The 27,463-nt window shown below is 43.0% G+C and overlaps 1 protein-coding gene across 3 annotated transcripts in view; it reads left to right on the plus strand.

Moving 5' to 3' along the window:
- The first annotated feature begins 7,895 nt into the window (after positions 1 to 7,895).
- LOC114692127 (androgen dependent TFPI regulating protein) overlaps positions 7,896 to 27,463 on the plus strand; it is a 91,449-nt gene continuing 71,881 nt past the window's right edge. For 2 of the 3 annotated variants that reach the window (XM_037205775.1, XM_037205777.1), the window contains exons 1-2: positions 7,896 to 8,140; positions 8,253 to 8,357. The gene's annotated coding sequence lies outside the window, so the exon portion shown is untranslated. The remainder of the gene's footprint in view (positions 8,141 to 8,252; positions 8,358 to 27,463) is intronic. The other variant, XM_037205776.1, reaches the window with a different exon arrangement.

Below are 27,463 nucleotides of genomic sequence, written 5' to 3' on the forward strand. Positions count from 1 at the left end.
AGTCCAAGTAAATGTGTCCAAGGCTGGCCTTGAACTCTTTGTGCAGCCCTGGTTATCCTAGAACTCAAGATTCTCCTGTCTTAATCTCTTGTGTGCTGGGAGTACACATGCACACTACCATATTCTGCTATAAGCATTTCTTTTTTAAGAATAAAAATAGTATTACCATAGTTTCCCTTTACCAACCCAGCATTTCACTCTCCACATATCCAGTTAGCCATGGTCAACAATATGATGATGAAAACTTATGCTGTCCTGTTCTATCCTGCCTGAGACACGGATCCATGCTGTATATGCTATCCACCCGTGAGTTACTTAGTAGCCATCTCAGTTGTCAGATCAACTGCTCAACTATAGAAGTGTGTGTGTCAAATAAACTCTCATACTTCTTGGCGATGCTCCAGAAAGCACAGGAGTAGGGCTGTTGTCAGTTCAGATATGCCAAATAGAAGCTCTAAGGTATTTTAATTTATTTAATTTAATTAATAGGTGCCTTCTCACAATGTAGCACAGGCTAGAACTGAACTTGTACTGTGTAGCTTGTGTTGGAACTATAGGTATATAATACCACATCTGGCCTTGAAGTGCTTCCTTCAAGAGAAAGGCAAAAACATGTACATATAGGCAAAATCATCTATGTAAGAACTGATACAAGCTATGGTTTCACAGACTCACTGGTGGGGCCAGGGTCTTAGGACATATTGTCTGGGATTTAAGGGAGTAATTATGCTCCACCAACAGACAAATTATTGTTTTTCAAGTTGAATTAAATTTCCAGATCATGTTTTGGAATCGTGATTGTTTAACTGATGGAGTTCACTGTAGTAAGGCCATACTTGGATTGAATGGCCACCAACTTGCCAGTGAACAAATAGGCACTCAGCAATTATTATTGAATGACTAATTATGTCCCTCTGCTCCTGCCTTACCAATGTGTCTCTACTATCTGAGTTGTCTTCCAAAAGTCTCCAAGCTGCTCTGGATGATGAAGAGTTTCAGACCAAGCCCTTAGTAATTCTGTCCTAAATTAAACACACTAGCTGAGTGTGTTCAGTCTGCTACCTTACAACAGTTGATTTCTGAAGCAAGATGCTCAGTCACTCTATGGAAGAAAAAGGGCTTGAGTAGAAAATACTTCCAAAGGGAACAAAAGGGAATAGTATTATGTTTGCCAACGACATCCTGGAGAACCCATCGGCATTAAACAGAAAACAAAGAGTGCTGATATAATATGCCCTTCATTCAAGTGCACATGTACACACACCAAAAACAAGGCAAACCCCTTTTAGGGGGAATATTTGTGGTGGAAATAATTACCGTATACTTATTGCTGCTGGAGATGTGGCCCAACAGGGAAATAGGGTAGAGCTGTTACGGGAGCCAATGGGCATTCAGCAATTTACAAAGGTCTCAGTTTGTTCTACCTGGAGAGAGGGGTGTATATTTTAAAATATCACATTTAATTAACACTTGAGGAGGGGAATGAAATGGCTCACACCAGTACTCCTAGGCAGCTTTTGTGTGGAACAGACGAAGGGGAAAGAAATCTGATTAGGCGCTGGCCTTAAGTACAGTTTCCATAGATTTCTGTTCTTCTCTTTACCATATAATAACACGGCTTAAAATTAGTTCTGACAGCTAATCAGAGTGAGTGGCCTTTTCTTTTCCTGGAGTGGTTAACAAGTCCTTACATTGTGCCGACAAACCACAGTGCAGCTTAGACAGAGGAAGGGAAAGGGACTGATTGGCCCCTTCATGGCAGGAAGCTCTGAGCCTCCATTGTTAGAATCAGAGCCCTCCGTGGCATGAGAGGCTGCTACATGACCCAAGGGAGTCTGGAGTCATCATAGGCCTGTCACTGAATAGGACAGTGCTTCCTTCTCTACTGGCTCTTACATTCCACCCCATCTTTCTCCGCTGTCTCTCACTCAGTTACTTCTGCCTCTGGTGGCTCACTGGAAATCTGTACTGTAGAAACAGAGTGATGAACTAAATTTAAGCTGTTCAGTGATAGAGTGGGAGGGAAGGAAGAAAACCAACTGTCTTTCTAAGAGACGGGCTTGGGAGCCAAGAGTGCGTCTGAGGCTGAGGCTAGCCGCCTGAGTTTAACTGGGTCAGGCAGAGAGGTGGGGCAAGGGCACTCAGGTGAGCGGCAAGCTTCTCTTTGCCCCAGGGCTGTCTTACTGTTATCTGAAGACAGATGTTTGTTTCCCCAAATTCAAGTTTCCTGGTTTGGGATCTAAGAGAACAATCATTGCCCAAAGGGAAGTGATGGCCTCGAGTGGAGGTCAAGAACTCAGAGTTCCCATAGGAGAGCTGTACAAAGGGGTACAAAGATTGCCCACCAGTTAATAATAATAGCAACAGCAAAGGTGGCTTTGGGGGTGGTATCTGGACCCAATCACGGTCGGCAAGATTCCAAGCCTACCCCAGAACTGCACCACATTCAAAATCCCAAGTATCCAAGAGATCAGTTCCAGTACCTTCCCTCTAAGGAGAGTAGTAGGGGAAAGGTTCTGGGCTTAAGATTCAAACCAGGCAAGCTCAGGCCTGCAATGTGGGCAGATCTCCTAAGCCAAGAGTAGGTAGGTGGAAGGGAGGGAGCTTGAGGGCACAGTTAGGCCCCAAGAGGTCCCTGACTGGGCTTATAGAATAGCTCCCTTTAAACTTGTTTTGAAGTTTTACGTGGGTTAGGGTGCCACTTAGTACAAATGTCCCGACTTCTCAGAACTGTCTGTTACCATGACCCTGCAGAAAGGCCAAAGGAGGAAAAGCAAAACTTCAGATCACTTTTAAAAATACACATCTGGTATTAATTATAACCAGGTGTGATGGCACACACCTTTAATCCCAGCTTTTGGGAGACAGAGGCAGGAAGATCTGATTTCAAGTCCAGGCTTGTCTATATAACAAGTTCAAGGCCATCTGGGGCTACATAATAAGTAAGACCTTGTCCCAAATCAAAACAAACACACCGCATTAAAGTCAGTCGTGGTGATATACAGGCAAGCACTTCAGAGGATGGAGCAGGAGATTCTTGAGTTTGAAGCCATCCTAGACTATTCTATAAGACTTGCAAAAAGCAAAAAAAAAAAAAAAAAAAAAAATCAAAACAAATGAAACTAAAAGCACAGGCTACATCTTAGTTAAATTGATACTTTCCATTTTTATTGCATAAAAATGTACATAAAGCACGTTTGAGTCATTTTCAGTGTGCAGCTTAGTGGATCAAATAGATCTGTAAGATCATAAACTGTCAGTGTTGTCTTTTTCCAGAATGATTTCAATACTCCACAAGAAAACTGTGCGTAGTCACTCCCCATTACCTCCCCGCCTTCTAGTCCCTTGCTAGGATCCATCTACTTTCCCTGTTTGTCTGTGCTGGACATTTCATTGACATGAAATACCTGGCTCATTCCAGGTATATGTTGTTTCTGTCTTAATTCACATAGTATCATGTCTTCAAAGTCATCGATGTTTCAAAATGTCATCCGTGCTTCACTCTGGTACAGGTCAAAACCCTATTTTATTTATATGTGCAGCAGTCAGTAAATATTTGGGTTGGTTTGGTGTGGGAACTCTCTTAAGAGCATCTTTTTAAAAAAATTATTTTATTTTACATTTGAGTGTTTTGCCTGCGTGTATGTCTACGTACCACATGTGTGCCTGGTGTCCTTGGAGGTCAGAAGAGGGCATCTGATCCCCTGGAACTGGAGTGATAGATAGCCGTGTGTGGTGGTATTGTGTTCCCCAAAATATTGTGTACTCTAATAAATTTATCTGGGGTCAGAGAACAGACAGCCACTAGATACAAAGGCTAGAAAATGGTGGCACTCACACCTTTAATCCTAGCATTCCAGAGATAGAAATCCCTCTGGATCTCTGTGAGTTCAAGGCCACATTGGAAATAGCCAAGCATGGTGTCACACGCCTTTAATCCCAGAAAGCCAGCCCTTAATCCCAGGGAGCGGTGGTAGAAAGCAAAAAGATATATAAGGCGTGAGGACCAGAAACTAGAAGATTTTTTTGGCTGGTTAAGCATTCAGGCTTTTGAGCAGTAATTCAGCTGAGACCCATTCCGGATGAGGACTCAGAGGCCTCCAGTCTGAGGAGATAAGACTAGCTGAGGATCCGGCAAGGTGAGATAGCTGTGGCTTGTTCTGTCTCTCTGATCTACCAGCATGGACCCCAATAACTCGCCTCGGGTTTGATTTTATTAATAAGAACTTTTAAGATTCCTGCTACATCTGGCGCCCAACGTTCATGTTACGAATTCATGAAAAAGTTGTTTGCCTGTGGCCTTGTGAGCCCCAGCTCAGGCCCAAGCAACACTCAGCCGGTTGTGGTGTCGCATGCTGGTAGGATTTGCTGAAGGAGACAGAGGCAGGAGGATCCCGAGTTTGAGGCCGGCCTAGGAGGCTTGGGAGAAGCTTTGGCCTGGACTGAGCCACAAACAGTGTTGGGACCATGGAAGCAGTGGCTACTGCTCCACGTTGCCAGCTCCTTCTCATCATGTTGGTGACTGCGGTGATGCTGCTACCTGGAACAAAGGGTTTACTGCTGCTGGTTCAGAGAAGAATTGCCAGGACCATCGTGTTACAAGAAAGCATCGGCAAAGGTCAGTTTGGAAAAGTTTGGCAAGACAAATGGTGGGGAGAAATTGCTGTGAAGATTTTCTGTTCTAGGGAAGAATGTTCATGGTTCCGAGAGACAGACATTTATCAGACTGTGATTGCTCCAAACCACAGAGGAGGCAAAAAAAAAAAAAAGCCGCAGGAAACCATGACTATGTCTAACAGTGACTTTGACAGGATCCTACAATGATGATTCCACATGGACTATGATAAAGCCATTAAGCCGATTAACACCATGGAAAAATCGACTTTGGACTACAAACTGGTCAGGACAATTTGAGGGGACTAGCTGAGATGATACAGCCTGACAGACTACTCGAACAAGGACTTGAAACAAGTCCTGAACTTTCCTTTTATGCAGAGAATGGACAAATGATACAGGACTTGACGATTAACCCAAAAATTTTCTTTTCAAGATTCCCTAAAAATATCTTCACCCCTAGAAAGCAAAAAGAAAAAGAGAATATAGATATGAGATAGATCATTGAATCTACTCTGAGAAAAAAGATAAAGAAATAGGATAAATAGGTAGATCATTGAATCTACACTGAAGAAAAAGGGGAAGATATAAAAATGACAAAAGGTAGACTACTGAATGTATTATGAAAAGAAAAAAGAATATGGATATGATAAGATAAAAAGGGAGATTATGGAATCTACTTTTAAAAAAGAACTACTTGTTTTAAATAAGATAAGTAATGAAAATTTTTTGGTCTGAGCTTATCAGACGTTACTGGACTGGACATTGTTAATATATATAATGGAGTTTTTATCTGAATCTGTCAAATGTTAATGGACTAGACATCATTAATGTAATTTTTGGCTGTATATATTGTATATACTTATTGGATAGTTTTTCTTGTATTAGTTATAAGCTTTTTTAATTTTAGACAAAAAGAGAGGAAATGTGGTGGTATTGTGTTCCCCAAAATATTGTGTACTCTAATAAATTTATCTGGGGTCAGAGAACAGACAGCCACTAGATACAAAGGCTAGAAAATGGTGGCACTCACACCTTTAATCCTAGCATTCCAGAGATAGAAATCCCTCTGGATCTCTGTGAGTTCAAGGCCACATTGGAAATAGCCAAGCATGGTGTCACACGCCTTTAATCCCAGAAAGCCAGCCTTTAATCCCAGGGAGCAGTGGTAGAAAGCAAAAAGATATATAAGGCGTGAGGACCAGAAACTAGAAGATTTTTTTGGCTGGTTAAGCATTCAGGCTTTTGAGCAGTAATTCAGCTGAGACCCATTCCGGATGAGGACTCAGAGGCCTCCAGTCTGAGGAGACAAGACCAGCTGAGGATCCGGCGAGGTGAGATAGTTGTGGCTTGTTCTGTCTTTCTGATCTACCAGCATGGACCCCAATAACTCGCCTCGGGTTTGATTTTATTAATAAGAACTTTTAAGATTCCTGCTACAGCCGTGAGCCATGTGGTGCTGGGAATCAAACTCAGGTCCTCTGGGAGAGCAGCCGGTGCTCTTAACCACTGGGCCATCTCTCTGTGTAACTTTGCGCTTCAGTTCATACCTTCAATTCTTTTGGCCATTCCTAGGAGTGAAACTGCTGAATCAAAGGATAATGCTATGTTTAGTAATAATAAATGGTCAAATGGTTTTCCACAGAGGCTGGTACACTCTCAGCATTGGCATATGAAGGTGGCAGGTTTTGAACACACACCTGCTCCTTTACATTATTGCCGTCACTGTTACCATTCCTGTGCTCAAGTGTTCGTTCGTCACCCCTTTGATCTGTGTTTCCTTGACAACCATGGGTTATGAGTGCCTATGTGATAGGATTGTTGGCCATCAGTATGTTTCCTTTGCAGAAATGACTTTTCAAGTTCTTTGCTTATTTTGCCTTTATGCTGTTGAGTTGTGGTCATTTATGAATTCTGTGTACTCGGCCCTTATCAGAACATGACTTAGAAATATCCTTTGTTTCTGTGGATTGTCTATTTATTATAGTCAGATATGTGGGGGGGGTTTGAATAAAGATTTATTCATTTTTGTTTATTTATGTCGATGAATGCTTTGCTTCCACTGCCAGTTTGTCTGGTATTCATGGAGGCCAGAAAAGGATGCTGTATGCCTTGGAACTGGAGTTCTACCACAGGGCTCCAGGGAACTGAACTCTATAAGAACAGAAAATGTGCTTCACTGCTAAGCTGTCTCTCCATCCCCCACATTCTTTTCTGGGGGAAAGGGAGCTCAAGACAGAATTTCTCTGTGGAACAGCCCTGCCTGTTCTGGAATTCACTCTGTAGGACCAGGCTGGCCTTGAACTCACAGAGATCCACCTGCCTCTGTCTCCCAAGTGCTGGGATTAAAGGTGTGTGCCATCACTATCTGGCTACACATTCTTGTTTTTTTAAGGGTAGATGATGAACAACGCATTCAAGTACCACTGGAATGAGTTTTGAGCAGAGAGGTCTCCTTGCCTCACTTCTCTCCCGAGCAGCCCACATCCAACTTTCCTGTGATAACTGCAGCCACATATGTTGTATGAAGACTCTCAGCTCACACCCATGTGCCCTCTGGGTGTTGTCTCCGGTCTGTGTGGTGCCCTGCCTCATAAGTGCCATGACTTCTGTTTTTCAGGTGGGGAAACTGAGGAACAAATACTCCAGTGAGTGTCCTGAGGTTCTTGCTGCCCATAGCAGCAGAGTCAGGATCCAAACCCAAATCTATCCAACTTGAGAGCTGGACCAGTCCACCCCCAGTGTGCAAGCTGATGCTCTTGGGCGCTCGAGTGCCTTCATGTGCCTGTGACACTTTTCTGCCCACAGGGAGGAGGGTCAGAAGAGGGTTCAGGTCTCGGGAGCCTGAACTTCCAACCACGGCAGCTTCGCTTTGATGTCTTCATTATTTAGAACTCTGGAATCAGATTTTGGTTGAGAGAAAAGAAACAAGGATAATGGTACTTTTAGAAGTGTTTGAAGAATCACAAGGAACGCATGTCACTTTGTGGAAAAAATCCCAAAGCCATTGTAACTTCTTGTTACACAAAAGTTTCAATAAAGGACACCCAGTTCTAAGCTTAAGAGACTGAAAGGTAGCATGTGTGCACACCCACACCTACACATGTGCATGTGTGTATTCACACACTCCCACATCTTGTCTTTATCCTCCAATTCATACCCGTTTCTAGTTCAGGACAATGCCAGCCTTAGGAGTTGCCTCTAAACTCGCAGTCACTAGGAAAAAAAAAAAAAAAAAACAAACCAGTGGCCTCACCCACACTTCCCAGCAGTCCCAGCTGCCACCATCATCAGTCAGGTATGCAGTCTGCTCACCTTTGAAAGGCTTCCCAGCAGCCAAGCAATTCTCCTAACCAAAGCGTCCCATCTCATCCTTTGCCTTTCCATTAGCGAAATGAGTTACCACCAGCCTCAGGGGGAGGCCTTGGCTTTTCATCGTCTCTAGTCATGAGGCTGAAATCCAGGAGGGGCCATCCCGAGGAACCCTGACAAGGGGAAGCCAAGTCCTAAGAGAAATAGCTTGCAGGTGAGTGTCCCTCCTCCCTGCCTGGCTGCTGGCCAGGACAGAGAGGAATGAATGAGGTAAGGGGAGGGGCCACTGGACCACCCACTCCCACAGAACGTTTCTTATCTTCCAGACAGAGCTCATCTTAGTAGGGTAGGAACTTTCCCTGGCCACTGGAAATCAGGCTTGATCTCAGCCGCTCTGTGTTTTTCCTTGGTAGAAGACCCAGGTAGCTAAGGTGAGTTCTACGTCTCATCGTTGTCTATGAGGTTCAGCAGCCCATGCAGATGAACAGTCACCGGGGCTGTGAGACTTTGAAGAGGGTGGGGAGGGAGGTAGATTTTGTGTAGCTTCCTAGGACTATATCTTGGTTTTTCTGAACGTTTCTATGTCCCAACAAATCACTGCCAGATGTCTGCTCAAATATAGTTCAAGTGTGAGATTCCATGACAAGGCTTAATGCTATTAACTGCTTTGGGAGCAATGGGAAGAGGTGTTGGAGAGTCTTCCTGCCCACTAGAGAAGTTGGATCCAGGGGCAGAATATCTTTTCATCTCTGTCCCTATCTTCAGTTAAACAGTGCATAAGGAATCTTGTTTGCTTATTACCCCAAAGATTGCCCAGCTGGCTATGGGCATCCAGCGACAATCCTCTAGCTTTCTGCTTCTGCTAGATAGTGCTTTCTGCCTCCTTTAAGAAAGAGCCAAGGCAGACACGGACTCACAACCACAGATAAAAACTGCGGAGTCACAGGTGGCAGTAGGGTGTTTCCAAACGCCTCTCCAGTGACGTGCCTGGGCACCACTCCTTCCCGAAGTCTGCCTAAACTTTCTCCAGCTCGCGGTTGTAGTGGCTCATTAGCCAACTAACAGTGGACTCTGAGAAGGGCCCTGGAAAAACCTACCTTGTATAACAGGCTCAACTGCAGAGTGACCAACCACTCTGGGAGACCTAACCCATACTGCGCCAGGGACCTAGGTGTGTCCTGCAACCTCGGTGCACACCCACACTAGCTGCGCCCAACTCGTCCATCCAGAGTTACAGCCCCAGCCCCCAGACACACAGGCCCTTAGGTGCTTGGGAGTGAAGCAAGTGCCCTTTCCCCATCTTTCTTCTATGCAAACCTAGAGATGCAGCCATAGTGTATTCCCGTCCTTGAAATGGGAAAAGTCGGACAAAGTAAAATGGAAAGACCTTTAGTCTGCCTGATTTCCAAGATCTCAGATACTCTGCCATGCTGTGGTCTTTCAGTGGCACATGATCCATCTAGGAGCATGGGGGAGAGTGGAGAAGGTTGCACACCCCCTACACACACACACACACACACACACACACACACACACACACACACACACACTACAAACTAATGGGAAACTGCTATTGGCTCTATCATGGCAGACATGCATGATGTCTCTCTGCTACACCCATAACAATTCTTTGGGTTCTCCACCTGGGATGAAATTAGCTGACAGACAACCTGCAGAGCACAGAGAGGGAGGATGTGTTTGGATCGGAGTGCATGCTAGCCTCAGAAAGAGTGAGACAGCAAGGGATATGGGAGAGCAGCCAAGCACAATAGGAAGAGACACCGTGATGATGGGATGTTTAAGACTGCCTTTGCTTTTAGGTTTTCATATAGAAGGTACGTAGCAGACCTCAGGGATGCTGGGTAGGTGTCCTGGGGATCTGGGTTAGAATTCTCTCCAGGATTCTGTACCAGGCTTCAACAAGAAGAAAATATAGATTTACACTTGAGGATATACGTTATTGAGATAAAGAGACAAGAAATAATCTTTTTTCACGTGAAATAAGCCTCCCAAAGCCCTGCTCATATTAATGAAACCTCATAGCACAGGCTGTAGGCAGCATGTAGAAGAGAAACCGTGCACAGTTTGTACATGTGTTAGACATTCAGAATGTGGTCAGAACAAGCATGCTCACTCTACTAGCTACCGTGTGCAAATGACTATGAACAAGGAGAAAGAACTTGAAATGGCTAGCCAACTATGCTTATTAAATTTGTAAAAGATCATTCTCATGATCATTTCTCAAAATAAATGAAGATAGTGAGTGCTTAAAAATTACACTAGGTCTGTGTGAAGAAAATACATCTGAAATATTATTTTATTTCTATTTTTTTTTTTTTTTTTTTTTTTTTTTTTTGCTTCATCAGTACCCTATCCAGGGTCCTACTTTTAGACACCGGTGATCATGCTGGAATGTAGGCAGGGAGAAGTATGTCCTCACCTGCATCTGTAGACTAGTCTTGTTAATCCCGAAGAACCCTGGCTGTGGGGATCAACAGAGTTGGCACTTTACATACTGTGATTTCAACACAACAGCATTATCTGTCCCACTAATCATTTGAGTTGTTATCTGGAAAGGAATGGGCAAATCTTTGTGAACGTAAAGTATTTAAAAAGTGATTTCTGGAAATGCTCTCAGAGAAGCCCACACTCGTGTTCTCTGGTGTCATTTTAAATGTCTCTTCTTAACCCTTATGCTTAGAAATCTATATTAAAACATCTTTACTAACCTCACATATATATGTATAATATCTTAAAGAATATTCACAATATTAGCTGCAATGTTTGCCTTGGGGGGGGGGAGTTTTACTTTCTTTTTATTTTTTTGTGTGCATTGGTGTTTTGCCATGGGTGTTGGGTTCCCGGGAACTTGAGTTCAAACAGTTGTGAGCTGCCATGTGGGTACTAGGAGTTGAACCCAGGTCCTCGGAAGAGCAGTCAGTGCTCTTACCCTCTGAGCCATCTCTCAAGCCCTGGGAGGTAAATTTTAATGCTAAGCTGATGGATTAGAAGAGGGATTTCATTTTAATGTAAACCCCTTTGCATATTTTTAATAATTGAACAACATTTCTTGGGTTCATACCCAAGAAAAAAACATTGATTCTTTACTCTTTGTTTCAAGACAAAGGTACCCTTTGTAGCCCAGGCTGCCCTGGGACTTGTTATACAGTCTGCCTGGGTAGTTTTAAGATCTGGGGAGTAGGATCAGCTATGTGGGGTCTATTGTTAAGCCTTAAAATTTAAAAAAAAATAAGTTAATCAAGCCCCTGTCCCCTTAAATGACTCCCTTGAAACAATTAGCACATTTGGATATCCTAGAGTATTTGTACTCTTCAGAAATGAAATGTGTCTTGAGATCAAGATTCACACTTGACCTGAGTCTCATTATTAGCCATGAGCCTAAATGTGCAAAGGAAATATCTCTCTCTCTCTCTCTCTCTCTCTCTCTCTCTCTCTCTCTCTCTCTCTCTCTCTCTCTGTGTGTGTGTGTGTGTGTGTGTGTGTGTGTTAGTGATTTGAGACAAGGTTTCTCTTGGTGGCCCTGGCTGTCCTTAAACTCATTTTGTAGACCAGGCTGGCCTCAAACTAAGAAATCCACTTGCCTCTGCCTCTTGAGTGCAGGGATCAAAGGCATGCGCCACAGATGCTCAGTTCAACTGAAATATTTCTTTATGGACAGGGCAAAAATAGCACACTTGTACCAATTCATAGAAACTTCTTTGTGGGTATAATATTTAAATGATAATTTCTAAAGGACCATTTAGTTTATTTAGAATAAACATACTTAAAGAAAGGTTCTTTGAGAGAGAAAAGGAAAATCAATTGTCACTGTTTAGTTTCATGGATGGAAACATGAATTTACACTCCATACCAATTACCTTGCTTGTTCCCATCAATTCTGGGACAAAGCTCCCGCTTTGTGAAGCTTCATGTTGTGAAGTTTAGATTGCTTTATCCAGTGCCAAGGATGGATTAGTGATCAGCTAATCTTATTTCTTCCACAATGCTGAGTGTACGAGGACAACATGCATGATGCGTCTCAAGGCAAAGGCTGATTCTCTTGACCCTTCCTCATAAAGATTAGGAGAGTCTCTTGGTGTGGGGTTGGGAATCCTATTTTAAGACAACATTCCCATGTAGATAAATTTTGCTAACCACTGCCAAAAACATAGGGAAATTTGTTAAGACAAATAAAAAAGTAGACCCACCACATACAGTGAGGCATGTATGTAATCGGAGCATGAAGGAGGCTGAGGCAGGGGAAGGGGGTTGGTCATTTGAGACCAATGTGGAACTGAAAGCTAGTAGGCTGCATAGAGAGAGCCTTCCTTGAAAGGAAAACAACAAACCCAGGCCAGTGGCCTTGACTTTCCACTTGTGATCTTGTCAGACATGGGGACTCTGGCCTCCACTACTGCTCTCCAGTGGTCAGAAATGTGCAGAAGACTTATGTGAACCGCACAAGGCAAGAGAGAACTATCTAAGAAATAAGGGCTTTTAAACAAAATGTTACCAGTCTCTCCTCAGACGCTAAAAGAGACTCAAGACATCATTACTTATAGGGCCACTGTGAATCAGGTGGCAAATACTGTTTTCAGTTAGAAATGCTGTAAAGTATGACACGTTTTTGAGCACACTCATATGTTCAGAAAGTTTCAGATTGTCGTGTTAGAAGTGCCTCACCAGTGAAGTCTATGTAACACTCCTAAATTGGAATGAATACCAAACACTACTGGTCCAAAGCATTTCAGAACAGCTTAGAAAGCAACATGTGGGAAACTTTCAAAAGTTGTGGGTTCTTCTTCAAAATAAGCAAAGAATGGCTTGTTAAAGTATGAATTGGCCATAGTTGCCAGTCAATATACATGTAGGAGGAGTGGAACCCATCTCAATGTTGTAGTGATAGGATGCAAAGTCTAAAGTTTGGAAAGCAGTATTCTATTCCTTCCTCTAGGACCCTGACGGTTGAGATCAACTAAAACAATAAGATATGAATTGCAATATGCTACCAGTGCGTGGTCATATGCGACCCCCTCTTAGCCTTATTTGTGATTTAATTGAAGAAAATACCAAATGGGTTCCAGTTCTAGTGAGAGGGTTCAGGCTGCAGTTGGGAGGTAGGTGGGCGGTTGGAATGTATAAGCCTTTTGCAGGAAAATGAAATTCATTTTTTAAAAAACTTGCAGTGAATCAGAAATTGCCTAGAATGAGGAACACACGGCAGTTATAACATTTTTTTTTTTTTAAGTTTTTCGAGACAGGGTTTCTCTGTGTAGCTTTGGAGCCTGTCCTGGAACTCACTTTGTTAACCAGGCTGGCCTCAAACTCACAGAGATTCCGCCTGGCTCTACCTCCCGAGTGCTGGGATTAAAGGCGTGCGCCACCACCGCCGCCGCCGCCGCCGCAGCCACCACCACCGCCCAGTGGTTATAACATTTTAATGAGGCAACCAACAGCCTTCTACTCTCCAATGAGCTGAAAAATAGACTCAAGTTAGTTACTGCCCAGTTCTGCACACGGTTTGCCAGTGAGCGTGTTTTGTTTATATTTCTCACTGAGTTTTACAGACCACATCAGTTCTAAGAGTCAATACCTCTAGCGACACTTCCTTTGCATTTTGCTTGCAAAGGAAAGTCAGTTCCATGACATTCGCTGCACCTTCTCCCTTCTAGTCTACACCACACCGTGTTTCGCGCATATCTAATTCTGCTTTCACAGTTGCCAAACATCCCTAAAAATGGGATCCACTTTAGGACGATGCTTGTGGGACTTTGGCATTGCTATGACATAACAAATTCGAAGAAAGATCTAATTTTAGCTCGTAGTTTCATGAGAGTTCAGTCTGTGGCTACTGGTTGCACATGCTCAAGCATCATGATGGTAGATCATGTGGTGGGGCAGGCTCCTCATTTCTAAACAGAAAGGCAGGAGATGGAAGAAAAACCAGAGAGGATGGCAGTGTAGACTGCAGATCCTATGGAGAAGCCTCCAGTGCCTGACTTTCTACAGCATCTAGAAGTCCTGCCCCATCTACCTTTCGCCACCTACCAATAATTTATCTTGTGAGTTTATCAGGGGATTAATCTGGTCACTCAATTAGAGCCTCAAGACCTAATCTTTTCTGCAGAAATCACCACAGAAGGTCTAGCAGTGTGTTTCATTAATGTCCTGGGCATTTCTTCATCTAACAAGTTGACAAACAAGATCAGGTACCACAGTTTACCCAACTGGCCTAGTTTGCCTGGCATGGCTTCATATGTACTAAGTCCTAGGTAAAGTAGGATAGCTCAGTCACCCTAGTGTTGTGCTGGCCAATCAGACCAGGCACATGGAACTATTTAAATAAAAATCAACTCAAGTAGAAGACAATGAAAATTCTACTTTCTCTGTGGCACTGGTCACATTCCCAGGGAACACCTTGTAGCTAGTTGCTATGCCATTGGTCAATGCAAAAAATAGAAATCTTCACCATTATAGAAAGTTCTCCTAGGTGGTGCTGAGCTTGGAGGTTATTCCTTGCAGTTTCCTACAGCTAGCATCCTTTCAAGCAACACACTAATCAAGGCTGGAGCATTCTCATATGATGAGGATACCACCTCAGTGAGCACACAGAGCCTGCTGCTCCAGGAGACCTGCAGTGAACTGTTTTTCAGAGTTTGTATCAGGCTTTTGTCTATGTGCCCTCAATCTGCTTAGCTCACAGGAATGTGTGAACACCTGCTGGCACTTAGTAGAAGCAGGGGCATGACATAACAAATATTTAACGTATCAGCAAAACAAATCACTCGACCCTTTTTAAATCTGTCCACTAAGCAGAAGAGTCACGTTCATTTTCTTCCATTTATAGTATCTTCTTGGTGTGCTACACTGCAGGGGTGAGGGGTGATGTAACTGACAGCTGAGGGAGGGCACGCATGAGGGAAACTGCCTTTTGCAAAGGAGTAACCTGTGACTCTATTGCAACCCAACCCCAGGCTTCAGTTGGATGACAGCTATGTGGTGGTCATGAGTTAGAGGGGCCAGCCCTCTTCCTGAGGGCAAAGGCAGATTAGAATCAGAAACAGAGACAAACTGCCTGTGTGTTTAGAGACCGCTGCTGAAGGAGTTCCGTGTGAGCACACACGGGTTTGTTCATTTCAAAAAGATGTTATTGACTGTCACTCCAGTCCTGTGACATTCAGACCGGTGAATGTGTGTGTGTGTGTGTGTGTGTGTGTGTGTGTGTGTGTGTGTGTGTGTGTAAGAGAGGTTCTAGAGAGCCTAACACATTTAAAGGTTTTAAAGGTGCAATGTAAATGAAGATTTGTGAAGACTGTGGTGGTGGTGGTGGTGGTGGTGGTTATAATGAAGCCTGGCGTTTATTGGGAGCTTCCCAAAGGGTGGGCCTTTTGTCTGCATGCTTTACATGGGAAAGTGTGAGGCAATACCCTGGGAATCAGAATGTTGAAAGAAGACTTGGGTGAAAAATGTGACATTCTATTTCTGAATATTTCTAATAAAACTGCCATTTAAGCAGAGATAGACTCTCATGAGTTATTTGTAGAGAAAGAATTTTATACTAATATAGTTGCTGGATTCTATTTTACTTTTTAAAATGATCATTTCATTTTGGAAAATCTTAGGATTTTGAAAAAAAATGCAACAATAGTACACAGAGTTCCAATGGTATAATGGGGCTCTGAGTTGAGATAAAAGTGGCTTCACATTTCTGCCTGTGTCTTGGATAAATTATTTAACTGTTCATGTGTATACTCAGATGGACCTCTTCAATTGCCAATTGACACAATAATGTGTGCCATAGTGTTGTAGGAAAGAAAGATATGAGAGACTATATACAACGTGCTCAGCTTGCTTGGACCATTGGGGTGCTTAATAAAGATCTCTTTTTATTTATATGAATGGCATATTTGCTTTAATTATTATATGAAAATAATATATAATATTAAATGGACATTTTATATTAATGCTTACTATAATTCCATTTTCTTCTTAGTCTATTCTGTTCTTAGGTAGAAGCAACTCTTGGAATTCATACCAGATCACCTAGATCCATCAAGATATTTTTTGTCTTATGTTATTGATGACCTTTTTCCTATTTAAGGAAACAGGGAAGCTAGACTTGGAACACCCCCTGTCTCAGTCATTCAGGTTTGTTTATCAAAACATATTGTGGACCATGTAGCTTATTTGGTCTACCAGAAACTTATTTCTGTATAGTCATAGGTGATGGGAAGTCCAAGATCAAGCTGCCTTTCCAGTCTGTTACTTGTGAGGATGAAAATTAAGCAACAATTCTTTGTTTTTTGTTTTGTTTTGTTTTGTTTTCGAGACAGGGTTTCTCTGTGTAGCTTTGCGCCTTTCCTGGAACTCTCTTTGTAGTCCAGACTGGCCTTGAACTCACAGAGATCTGCCTCCCTGTGCCTCCCGAGTGCTGGGATTAAAGGCGTGCGCCACCACTGCCCGGCTAAGCACCAATTCTTAAGATCTCTTGAAGTAATGCCGGGTGGCGGCGGCGGCGGCGGCGGCGGCGGCGGCGGCGGCGGCGGCGGCGGCGGCGGCGGCGGCGGCGGCGGCACACGCCTTTAATCCCAGCACTCGGGAGGCAGAGCCAGGCGGATCTTTGTGAGTTCGAGGCCAGCCTGGGCTACCAAGTGAGTTCCAGGAAAGGCGCAAAGCTACACAGAGAAACCCTGTCTCAAAAAACAAAACAAACAAACAAACAAACAAAAAAATCTCTTGAAGTATATGTAAGGCTGTTGTCTATATATGAGCTCTAGTCATACCTAAAATTAAAAAGCAGTGAAATAAATGGTGTATTATTCTTTATTTCATAACCATAAATCATAAGGATGTAAGCCTCCTGGGTGAGCTTCCATAGGGAGAGAATTTGTAATTGTTGGACAGACATAAGAAAAGGCGCCAGTATATCCTGTAGAGCTATCTGTCAGTCTATAGACCCATAAGTTTCATAGTTTGATATAACTATAATATCATCTGTGTAATAAATGTATTGCAAGATATATGTATATACATATATACATCCATATATATATATACATATATATATATATATTATTAGGTTGCGGGACTGTGAGGAAGCTATAATTGACAGTTCTGATAGTTAATCTGCATATATAATGAGGAACTCTCTCAAAAAATGAGTCTTGGATAAACAGAACTTGCATTTCCTGCTCTGTATGTCAGCTTTGGCCTCCATCATGGCAGGGTGAGTAGGCAAGCTAAAAGCAAAATGCTGACAATCTTTAGGTTGAGGAGGTATGGTAAAGAAGCAATCTTGTACATCTATGATGATTATTTACATCTATGATGATTATTTTTTGATTTTGGGGGATGGCCATGAGAGATGGCAAGCCAGGCTAGGAGATTCCCCTTGGCTTTAATAAAATTTTACTTTTTCTTAAGGTCTTGTAACAGTCTATAAGCCTGATTTTCATTAAACAACAAATATTGTGACTCAAGGGCTGGTGGGGGGCTTTATATGCCCAATATTTAGAATATGCCATATGTTTATACTTGGCCAATCTTTTCCTGAAATATAAGAAACATCCGTGCTTATGTCTAGCAAACCAATTATTTTCTTTCCCTGCATTTTAAGTGTTTAGTTGGTCTGGAATATTTAATTTCTGAACCCAGAAAGCCATATCCCTAGAATCCAAACTGGCAGCTCCTGTAGGTGTTGGCTTGTATAAATCTGAATTGTTTTCGTAGGGGGTTGTACAATGATCTTAATCTCTTCAGTAAAGTCAGGATCAACCTTTCCTGGGACAGTTTTTATACCTTGTACAGTAGAGGAGCTATGGCCTATAATTAGCCCCAGTGTCCCTTCTGGGGAGGTCCATAGACTCTTGTATTGAGGCATACATAAGTTCATTTTAAAGCCTATATATCTATCTCAGACCTCAATAAAAACTTTATCCATAGATATAACTTAGCCATACATCCTCAGTATCTCTGTTATTTACTGAGTTTCATGTATGATTTATAACATATCTAGATGTTCATGTCTTATATTTCTCTATCCCAATGACTTGCACTACATATAGTTTAGGTTGGCCAATCAATCAACAAGTTTTATTTTTTAATTATCTTTAATTAAAGTAAACTTATTCTTAACAATGTATAAGTTAGTTGTCCTTATAAGCTTAGAACTTAGGTTTTATACCTGTCAGGTTTAGCCTTAAAAATATTAAGTTTGTACTGAAGTTATTTTAATACAGAAACAGGAACTCTTATTCAAAAATATAGTATATGAAGAGAGTAACAATTTAATAAATTCTTTAAGGTATATCATGAAATGAGATAAGTTCAGTAGAACACTAAAACAAAGGAGAATTTTTTTTCTTTTTCTTTTTCTTTTTCTTTTTTCTTTTCTTTTTTTTTTGTTGTTGTTGTAGCAGCTGCACCCAGTCTGTATCAAGCCAGATAGCCACCGGGAATGGCAAGGTGAGGGAAAGGGTGGAGACGACTCAAAGGCCCAAGTGAGCTGAGATGCAGATAGCAGATAGTTAGGTTCAGAGAGAAGAAGGCAGATGTTTAGGATTCCGGCCCCCAAACGTCTTCGGGGGTCTGATGAATCCATACAGGTCGTAGTAGGGCGTCCCCTAACCAGGACCTGTTTTTTGAAATGGGTTAACTGAAGTTCTTATACTTGGCCAAGACTTTTGTAAATTACCAAGAACTTAAAAGTCAACCCAGAAAGAGGAAAGAGAGAAAAGGACACTTTTTTAAAGAGAGCTGGGAGTTGCCATTGCTTTTCTCACTGGCTGTGAGACTTGCATTAATTTAAAAGAAGGCTGCTGGAGCGGAGCTCCTAGTTAGCTGCAGGGCAAGTTTAGGGCTCAAGTTAGCCCTTAGATTCCAGTAGTTTTAGCAAAAGGGGCTGTTTGTAGCAGGATGCTGCTGCTACTGTGGAGAACATAGTGAACTTCATTAGCTCTGGTTTATGCTCTCAGGAGGTCTGGTAGTGTGGTAATATTGTGTTACCTCCTTGTAAGACCCTGAATGAAGTAACGGCAGGTTTCTCCCTAAAAGGGAGGGGTTAGAATTTCTGCCGCTTATCATAGTCTGACGGTAAATCAATTTCATAAGGTTGGCAACTTTTAGGGGTCTCCTAAATCTTTTTTTTTTTTTTTTTCCGAGACAGGGTTTCTCTGTGTAGCTTTGCGCCTTTCCTGGGACTCACTTGGTAGCCTAGGCTGGCCTCGAACTCACAGAGATCCGCCTGGCTCTGCCTCCCGAGTGCTGGGATTAAAGGCGTGCGCCACCACTGCCCGGCTAAATCTTTCCTTACGTTTTCTAGGGGGCTTTATGGAATTAAGATAGTCTGTTGCTTCCTTATCTAAGCCTGTAAACGGACTGGAGCTGACTGAAATGCCTTTTGTCTTAAGCCTGTGTCCTGTAACTTCTATCAAAAGCTGATTCTCTTTTGACTCATTCTGACTCATGGTGCAAGAAGGATTCTTAATAGGGAAGGGAGATATTCAACTACTCACCACAAAGAGGCCTGGGGTTCCTCCTGGTCTGCAGCACCTTTGGCAAGGTCCATCGGTAGCCAGCACTTCAGGGGTCACCTTTACGATTCCCCAGAGAGACTGCCTCGTCTCTGGACAGCCTCCGCCAAGCACACCACTGCTTTTTGAGTGTGCTTGGTAGATTACTCTTCCTGAGACTGGGTACCCAAGGGCGCCAGGTCTTGTATAATATTAGAGGGACCAGCCTTAATATTATATATCCCAGGGGCTCAGGAGAGAGAACTACTAATGACGAGGACTAATTTCAGGAAATAGAATCTCAGCACACCGAGCTCTAATGTCCACTTGCTTTAATTCCTCTGGCATAACATCCTTTATACACAGCTTCAGTTCTGTTCTCATGTCTAGCTCCATTCTTGCCTGATTTCTCTCTAAACTTATCTGATCCTGACCACATCCCCATGTGGTGGTGAGAGAGAACAAAGCTCTCTATGCTCTCTTCTTGCAAGGGCATCAATCCTATCAGGAGAGCTCCCTAAAGACCCCATCCATCTCCAAGCATCATCTCATGGTCAGTGGAGTTTCAACAAATGAATTTGGGGACAAGGCGCACAGAAAGTCCATGGCACTCGTGCAAGGTGGGAAGCTGGAATGCTCTGGTGTGGTCTGTCAGGGACTCACTGGCAAGGGGAGAGGAATTGTGTAGCATTGTCTCCGGAGCTCAGAGCATGGGAACAGTGACTTTCCCTTTTGTGGAACTCCTGGATGACCCACCATCCAGCTTCCTCTTGTCTACTTTTGAGCTACAGAAAAGGGTGGGGTGGTAGAGAAACTAGAGTACCATAGTACTCATTTTTCTCAGTTTACCAAAGTCATGTGGACTGTTTCCATCTTCCAAAAAAAAGGAGGGGGGGAGAACAAAAACAAAAAAACGACAGCAACAGCTACAACAACATAAAACAAGTTTTCCAATCTTTTGTGGGGTCTAAATATTTAATATTTAATGTTTGTTTCCTTCATCGTTGATTTAACATCACGCCGACAACCTGGTTTCTTAATAACAAGGGTTAAGAGAAAAAGAGGCACCTGGGAAGAAAGTAAAACACACAAGAGCATAAGTGTGGTCTCCTCAAAGAAAGAGAAGTCTTTTAAGTGATCATATTTGGACTATATATTCAAAATTGTTCTGAGTCCTAAGAATTTGCAAGGTTGTTGAATACATTTTAATTTTCGCATTTTTTTCTGTTCCTCTGAAAATCCTTCTAATTATAATTTGACCTCAGTTTTACCTAAAACAGAGATGTCAACTCAACACTCTTCACTGTTCTTTGTACCCTACCCCTTACTTTTATGATCCTAATGCACTAGCATGCTGGCTCGTTCTATCTCTCAGGCTTGATGATAATTTGCCAACCTCGGACTTCAGGTCAATTTTGGTTGCCCTTTTCAATTCCTGAGAAATGTAGCAAGGGCTAGTGGGAAATTCTGGATCATCACGGTCTTAACGGAAAGCCCCAGATTAAGAATAAAGGTTTCTCTTCGTTTTGTAAGCTGATGTTGGCCTTAAAACAACAGTGAAATATTCTCGGAAATTGTTCCCTCTGAATATTCTCTGGAAAGAATTCAGAATGCTAACAGCGGGTCGTCTCATGGCAGAGTTGGTACTTCTACCTTGCCTTTAAAAGAAAATACATCTCAAAGATGTTCCCATGGATGCACCTCCCAATGCCATACATGTCTTGTAGGCCATCCGGATGATTCCTTCATGTGGCAGTTGCAAGGGCTAACATTCTAGATGATTTTCCTATCATAAAACCCAGTACATGCTGAACACTTACAGCCCTATGGGCTGTGTCCAGAACCCCTGTGGATTGTCTCATCTAAGGAGCCCAGCAAAGCTGTGAGTGGGGAGTTGCATTACTACCTTCATTTCATGGTTAAGGAAATAGATACCGAGTTTCACTGCCTCATACATGGCCACACAAGTGGGAAGAATCAAACCCATGATCTGATGTCAGGAACTTGACTTTGGAGTATATGCTGTTGACCACTTGGGACACTTTTTCAGAGGCCAGCATGCTAACAGAGTATTGTCCTCCAGCTTCACGCAAGCTTTTCCTCAGTCTTCGTCTCACCCTTAGAATCTTAGCAGCAATAACGCTGGTTGTAACATAGAGCTTTGGGCAGCAACAGGACAGTTGCTGACAGAGTTTCCTGACTGGTTCTTTGGCTGCTGAACCCAGTGCGCTCTCTCTTAGCTCCCAATCAGTATCTACTTTGTAAAGACAGTCAGGCTGATGAAAACTTGGATGCTCATACTAACTCCAGTAAAAATCCAGAAGAATATTAAATCTACTTCCTGCTAAGAATGTGGCGGCGAGAGTATCTCTGGCAACAGAGCCCTAAGACATCATCATGGAACACAGTGGAGAGACTACTGCCTCTCAGAACAGAGAAGAAATCAACACCCCAGCTATTCAACCAATTGCATAAGAAAGCGAGTTCTAGGAAAGACAACTCCGGAGACTTGGAACTGAGCTTTATCTAGTCCCAATTTCTACCATTTTCAGATCCTCTTTGCCATAACTCTCTCCCTTTGAATCTTAAGAAATGGACAGAGAAGGAAAAGTAGAAGGTCAGGGCAGAGATTTGGACATCTTTCAAAACAAAGAATGCAAGGCCTGGGCCAGACTTACAGGATTATGTGGCTCTGAACATCTAAGAACTAACTATAATTCTGTCCAAGGAATTCATAGTCTGTAAAACATCTTCATCCCCAGGAGGTCAAGTTTCAAAGAAGCCTGCTTTTGTTAGAAGTAATAGGGAAGGTTGGATTTGATTTTATCTAATTTATTTGGAGCACCTAGGAAACAAATTGGAATTACTCCAAGCACCCTCAGACTATGAGTATTCTAGAGGAGATTGGTGGAAATGCTTAGTGACCATGGATGCACCCAAGTCGATCAGAGAGCATGATAAGGAAATAAAGAATTAAAATGTAAGGCAGCAGAGGGGAGGAGGGCGGAAAATTGTCTAGGTGCTGACAACTTCAACTTGATCTGCTTTGGGAACAAGTGTTCTACCTGGGTCCGTGTCGTTTTTGTGTAGTTAGAGAAAGGCATTTCTCTCAACAGGACAGAGAACAACTAACCAAAGCAGCTCTTCTTGACCCAATGAATGGAAACAGTGTTTAAGATAAGGATCTTAGGAAAAGCAAGCGACTTGGCTTATTTTTGTGGAAAAGTCACTGTTCCTAGGCAGACAAGCACAAACTTTCAAAAGGCCATGTGATTATCTTTTTATCAGTATAAAAATAGAAAGAAACTAACAAGCCAGAAAGGATGTAACTGATGGTGATCTTTGGTGGTGCATCTTATGCTGACGTTAAGGGTACACATGAGATTCTAGAAGGATGTCACTTTGAAACTTGATAGCTGTAATTCCTTAATAAGTGCCACTTGTCTGTCAAGGACTATATCAACCTCTGAGCTGGGTTATTAAGGAAATCAGATCCTGTTCCACTGTCAGCATTGAGTCACAAGTGTGGGCAGATGCAGAAAGAGAAAAATGGAGCCTGTCCATTGGTTCATAAAGGGATGGGATCCTGAAGTGCATCTCTGCTTTGGGGAAAAGCCCATCCCTCTCCTCATAGAACTCTGTTCTGTTCCCCAGTGAGGATATTGAATCATTCTGACTTCTAGAGGGGAGTGGTCCTCAATTAGAAGTGATTCCTTCTCCCCACCCCCAAGAACTTTTGGTAATGTCTGGAGACATTTTTGGTGGTCGTACTAGGGACACTAGTGCCTTAGACTAACCAAGATGATCAACATATCATGGACAATAAACACAGAAGATGAAGTTGTCATCAGAACCACAGCTTAGAGAAGTCAGGCAAGGACGAACATTCCAGGCACACACACACACACACACACACACACACACACACACACACACACAATGTAGTAAAAATCTGTATTAAAAGTGAAGTAAATCAAACCAAAAGACAATGATGGAAGAAGGGACTCTAAAGCATCAGGAAGACAACAAATGAGATGTACGAAAATCAGAAATAACTGAACGGAGTAGGAGGGATACGAGATGCTGAGTTTCTCACTCACTGCCAAGCTCTCTCCTGGGTGGAAAACTCAAGCCCTGAGCATGAGGAGTGGATTGCATACAGCTGTTCATTCAGCAGCAGTAGCCACAAAAAGGTTTAAGTGGGCCGGGCAGCAATGGTGCACAGCATTAATCTCAGCACTTGGGAGGTAAAGACAGGTGGATCTTTGTGAGTTTGAGGCCAGCCTGTACTACACAGCTGGTTCCAGGACAGCTAGGGCTGTTAAACAGAGAAACCCTGTCTCAAAAAAAAAAAAAATTTAGCTGGGTGGTGGTGGCACACGCCTTTAATCCCAGCACTTGGGAGGCAGAGCCAGGCGGATCTCTGTGAGTTCAAGGCAAGCCTGGGCTACCAAGTGAGTTCCAGGAAAGGCGCAAAGCTACACAGAGAAACCCTGTCTCGAAAAACCAAAAAAAAAAAAAAAAATTAAGTGGGGATGAGAACAAAGTGATAGGGGGAGAGCATGGGGGACAAATAGGTTAACCAAAACTCTGGGTATATGAAGTCTTACAGAAATTACCAGTTTGTAAGTTAATTAGACACTGTAATATATAGTAAAGGATGTTAAGAAGAAGTACACTCCTGGGGGAGACAATGTTGCTGTCAGAGACTGAATGAAAATCTCAGTGCCAAGCACAGGCTATCTCCCTATGAGCTATTTGCCAGGGAGGCCCAGAGGAACCCAAGACAACACAGTCTATTGCCCTTGGTCTTGGCTGCCCAACTTAACTAGACAGTAAGAAAGACCCTGTTGCTGAATATACTGCCAACTTTGGATGCAGGACATGGAGAAATCAACCTTGACTGCCTAGGAAACTCTCCCTTGCTGGCTAGCTTACATGGTGCCAAAAGTTGCTATGCAGGGCTCTGGGGGAAAAATGTATACATGACCTCACTCAGTACCGGACCCTGCATGTGACAATACCCACTGGCCTGGCAAGATGTGCCCACTGGTGCGTTAGTGGTACAGAGGTTACAGGAGTAACCAAGCACATTCTGATTGACTATGAGGCCCGTGTCACAAGGATTTCAAACCTGGCTCAAAGCCCCTTCCTGAGAAGATGGTAGACCTCAAAGGAGATCCTACTATTGCTGTGTTAAATGGATATGGTGTCAGACCGCATTCCAAATATTTAAGCTTATCGATTCACGGCAGGTGTGGTTACTTGCACAACACTGGCGCAAGATCAAACCAGTCAAAATTCCAACACGTATGGGGAGGGGCCACTGAGGCTCCACCCTTGGAGGGGGAAATATTAGCTCTAGATGATTTCTGAGGGAAGGAGAGACACTCTCTTTTAGTGACATGGCCTCTGGTAGGTTGCCTATGTCTCAGGGTTGGCCCCGTACCCGTGTGCATATGGGCAGTACTAATGAAATTCAGGGGCTTATAATAAAAAAAGAAAAAGTTGGGAATGAGAGGGGTGGTGGACATAGGGGCAGGGGCATGGATATGATCAAAATAGATTTTATGATGTATAAAACTTTGAACAATAAGTAAGTAAAAAATATTATAGGGGGGAGGGGAGACCAACACTATATCCCTGCCCATCAACTACAGGAGATCCAGAAGTAGATTACCGTAACAATCAGAAGCTTTTATTTGACAGTTTGACAGACTTTCTGTGATTGGTCGTAGGTCTCACCTTATTTGCATACCCACATATAGTCAATCAGGACCTAGTGGTTTCTTAGGAAAATCAGGCTGCCTAAGACTTCAATACCAACCTCTCCTCCACTCTTGGACTCAACAGAGGAGGTCAATACCAACCTCAAGGCCAAGCTAGTGGTTGGTGACAAGAGACAGTCTCTAGCCAACAGCCACTTCAAATATGCATAGTGACCATAAAACGGCACTGGTGGTGGCGTTGGCTGCCAGTGGAAAAGTCACGGGCCACGTTAGAATTGTTGAGACCAAGGTTGGAAAAAGCACAGGGACAAATAGCCAAACGAATGGAAACACATGAACTATGAACCAATACCTGAGGAGCCCCCAACTGGATCAGGCCCTCTGGACAAGTGAGACAGTTGATTAGCTTGATCTGTTAGGGAGGCACCCAGGCAGTGGGACCGGTACCTGTCCTCAGTGCATGTGCTGGCTGTTTGGAACCTGGGGCTTATACAGGGACACTTGGCTCAGCCTGGGAGGAGGGGACTGGACCTGCCTGGACTGAATCTACCAAGTTGAACTCAATCCTCAGGGGACTCTTTGCCATGAAGGAGATGGAAATGGGGGGTCGGCTGGGGGGAAGGTGAGGGGGTAGGGAGAACAATCCATGACTGATATGTAAAATTAAATTAAATTATAAAATAAAATTTAAAAATAAACCATATGAGAATTATAAAAAAGAAAGAAAGGAAGGAAGGAAGGAAGGAAGGAAGGAAGGAAGGAAGGAAGAAAAAGAAAGAAAGAAAGAAAGAAAGAAAGAAAGAAAGAAAGAAAGAAAGAAAGAAAGAAAGAAAGAGAGAAAGAAAGAGAGAAAGAAAGAAAGAAAGAGAGAGAAAGAAAGAAAGAGGGGATAGTAGCCAGGCCTGGGGGGGAGGAGCAGAGCAGAGCAGGGAACACAGAGAGAGAACACAGAGCAGAGAGCGCAGAGAGGAAACACAGAAAGAGAGCGTGGCGGCTTTTTAAGGCGGGAATTGTCTGACCACACAGCACGTACCTTGGCCCCCAGTGCCCATTGATGATGTAAGATGCCAGAACCCGGAAAAGTGAGAGCAGGATCTGAGCACATAGAATAAGAGTAATTCTTCTCTTGTGAACCCTGCTTAATAATTAGAACATTCAGCATGAAGTGAGACAAGACTACTTACTATACTTAAAAATAGGAAAGATAAAGGAATCAGAATGGAAGGATAGAAGGAGGCCATATGTTCAACTAATGTAAAAACATATATATAAGCAGAATATAGTAAATTCTGTATATTGTCATGTCCAGACAGTCGAATGGATGCACTCCTAACACTATAAATAAATCAAGATGGAATCTTTTTTTTTTTTTTTTTTTTTTTTTTGGTTTTTTGAGACAGGGTTTCTCTGTGTAGTTTTGGTGCCTGTCCTGGATCTCGCCCTGTAGACCAGGCTAGCCTTGAACTCACAGAGATCTGCCTGCCTCTGCCTCCCGAGTGCTGGGATTAAAGGTGTGTGCCACCACCGCCCGGCTCAAGATGGAATCTTAAATTCAAGTATTGTAGAAAGCTACAGAAGCAGGAGCAGAGGTATGAGACATAGCAGAAACAGACTGAAAACAAAGAATTAAATGGTAGACATTTAATTAACAGACAGCAGCTACCTCAAAACACAAGTTTTAAGACAGACATCACTGGAAGAGTCAGAAATTCATTGCCTGTCTCAGGATGTCCCATCTTCCTTGGGGAGGCTAATGTGACACCAGTTAACCAGGGTAGGCAGAGTTAATGAGCTCTTGAGGTCCTGGATCATCTTTCTAGGGAACCATCTGAGGTGGTATAGTGTTCCCCGAAATATTGTGCACCCTAATAAACTTATCTGGGGTCAGAGACAGAAAAGTCACAATATTAAACATAGAAGATAGGCAGCGATAGCACACGCCTTTAATCCTAGCATTCCAGAGGCAGAAATCCATCTGTTCAAGGATAGATACAGCCAAGTATGGTGACTCATGCCTTTAATCCCAGAAAGCCAGAAAGCGAGCCTTTAATCCCAGGGAGTGGTGGTAGACAGCAGAAAGGTATATAAGGCGTGAGGACCAGAAACTAGAAGCATTTGGCTGGTAAAGCTTTTAGGTTTTGAGCAGCACAGTTCAGCTGAGAGCCATTCGGATATGAGGACACAGAGGCTTCCAGTCTGAGGAAACAAGATCAGCTGTGAAGTTGGCCAGGTGAGATTAGCTGTGGCTTGTTCTGTCTCTCTGGTCTCCCAGTGTTCACCCCAATACTTGGCCTCAGG

This window comes from Peromyscus leucopus, chromosome 5 (genome assembly GCF_004664715.2).
Source record: "Peromyscus leucopus breed LL Stock chromosome 5, UCI_PerLeu_2.1, whole genome shotgun sequence".
Lineage (NCBI taxonomy): Eukaryota > Metazoa > Chordata > Mammalia > Rodentia > Cricetidae > Peromyscus > Peromyscus leucopus.